Below are 2,436 nucleotides of genomic sequence, written 5' to 3'. Positions count from 1 at the left end.
TTTTGGCAATAAACACTACAAATGATTACAATACAAGAGCATGTAGACTTCATAAAAAAATAAAAACCCTCTACAAGGTTAAGAACCAGCACCTTGAGTGAGTTGCTTATGAAGAGCTCAAGTCACACAACAAATAGAAACTCAAATATCAAAAGGTTTGTAATTCCACTTAAACACTTGACAGACAAGGAACAAAAAGGTAACAGAAGGACTGATTGCATAAAAGCAGTTTTATTCAAGTCATGTATCCTGTAACCAGCACTGAAATCATGGACCGGGACACGGAGACATGTAGGTGGTCTCAAACGAATCCCCTGAAAGGGGAACAGAATTAACTGGATTGCGTTCAATGGGGAAATTCAGGCAGAGAAAAGCATGATCAGGATAAAAGCATACTTGGCTCATAGTAGTCAAACACTGATGACCGCTGGCTTGAGATCTTTCACTGTAAGAATCTGTTTCAGCAGCAGACTATAAGTCATGGGGACGCCTTTGGGAACCTGCAAGACAGAACGGTGGAACAGTACACACCAGAATATGGCAGCTAGAGATTATACCCAGTGTACGCAGTCTCACCTCTTTCAGATACACTAGGACATGATCTTCTCCAGCATCAACCCGCTCCACTAGTGGGACAAATGAATTGGGAGGAGATCCAAGCTGTGAGGAGGAATTTATTTATTTTTTTTAAAAAAAAGCAGCTTCAGGCATCTTTGAGCTTTCCAAATCATCTTAAACACATACGAACCAGTGACGTATCTGCTGAGAAACCTGACAGGAGCTTAATGTCCACTAGAACCATGTTAGTGCTTGCTTTTGGGCCATCATATCTGAATGAAGGTGGGGAAAATACAGGGGTTTAGTCAATGGTACAAATTAAAACGATACCAGCTTCCCAGTTTAAAATACATCAACTGGAACGGTTTCAGGACAGTCAAAGCTGTTCTTACGTCACAGTGAAGTTCACCATGAGATTGCCTCCTTGGCAGTCTCCAGTCACCTTCACTTCAACACTCAGTGATCTGGCGACTATAACAGGTGTCGGGATGTTGTAGAAACAGGCAACCTACAGTATGAACGCAGAGAAAACACAGAATTAGGATGGGCACAAGCAAAACCGAAAAAGAGGAAAAGGTGAAGATGCAGACCTGCACAGACACACAGCAGGAGCCCTTCACTCGAACACTATCTGCCAGGAACATTCAGCGGCTTCTCCTGATACAGCAGCCGGTTGTCCCGATTCACATCAAAGTGATAAGATTCTCCGCCTACCACTGAGGACTGTACGGTAACGGTGCTGGAACCAGCCAAGCTGAACACTTCAGCAGCGTACAGAGAAAGAGCATGAAGAGCTACCACAGTGTCCTATAAAACAACCACCAGATTAAAAACTACTCCGATATGAGGTTTGTGCTCATGTTTGGTAGTCGGTCACCTGGGTGGAAGAAAAGCCTCCATAAGGATTCTGCTGGGCCACGAGCCAGTTGACAATGCGGTCAGCATAGCCCAGATTAGCGGCCGTACAGAGAGAACCGCCAGCAGCACATAGGAGCTGATCTCCACCGCCAGAGTGTCACCAGATGTAGTCTGAGACCAGTGGAGCTTAGTGCCTTAAGACGAGACAGGACCGAAAATTGCAAGAACCTGAACGCCTCAAACAAGAGACTAGTGAATCTCACCTTCAGAAATGGCACGGTTGTTCAAGTTTGTTAAAAGCTGTGCTTGAGTGCTGGTCTCTCCAGCCAGACTGAAGGTGTAGGCGAGCAGAGCCGTGGTGTAAGTGTTGCCCAGGTTCCCAACAACAGGCCTCAAGCAAGACAGGGCTTTGGTAGCGACAGGATCCTGGAACGAACAGACGTCAAAACAGAAAGGCCATCTGAAATGATCTCATACAACTATTGGAGAGGTTTTTACCATGACGGGGAAGCCTAGTTCAAGCAGTGATGCTACAATGTAGGCGGTCATTGTCACGCTGTCACCAACCCCACCCTAAAACACCCCAGTATATAGAGTAAGAAGAACGGTCTCAGACCACATGTCTATTGTTAGTGTATTCTAAGAAACATGTAATGCACCTTCATTTCATTGTGGTACAGAGTTCCCTGCTGTATAAAGCAGCCATCTGAACCCTGCTTGCTGATCAACCAATCCTTTGCACTCTGCAGTATATGTGGATCAATGAAAATAAATTGCCTCGCCAGACCAAAAGACCTCAGGACGAAGGTTGTGAGCCTGGCAATGGAGAAGTTGACAAACTGAACTTACACACTGCTGGTGCCACAAATTATACAAGACAAGAACAGCATAAAACGCACCACGTGTTCGATTCATCGTAACCAAACGTGCTGTATGAACCGTCACTGTGCCTGTAGTTCAGTTGTCCTTGGTATCCTGTTCAGGTCAAAAACCACACGGAAATTGGTCAGGAAGTGTGAT

At 45.2% G+C, this 2,436-nt stretch overlaps 1 pseudogene; it reads right to left on the bottom strand.

Moving 5' to 3' along the window:
* Positions 1–212: 212 nt before the first annotated feature.
* LOC107576573 (alpha-2-macroglobulin-like protein 1) overlaps positions 213–2,436 on the bottom strand; it is a 7,375-nt pseudogene continuing 5,151 nt past the window's right edge.

This window comes from Sinocyclocheilus grahami, unplaced genomic scaffold, assembly GCF_001515645.1.
Source record: "Sinocyclocheilus grahami isolate Dianchi unplaced genomic scaffold, SAMN03320097.WGS_v1.1 scaffold3943.1, whole genome shotgun sequence".
NCBI classification, from domain to species: Eukaryota; Metazoa; Chordata; class Actinopteri; order Cypriniformes; family Cyprinidae; genus Sinocyclocheilus; species Sinocyclocheilus grahami.
This window is presented reverse-complemented; position numbering and strand designations above follow the sequence as displayed.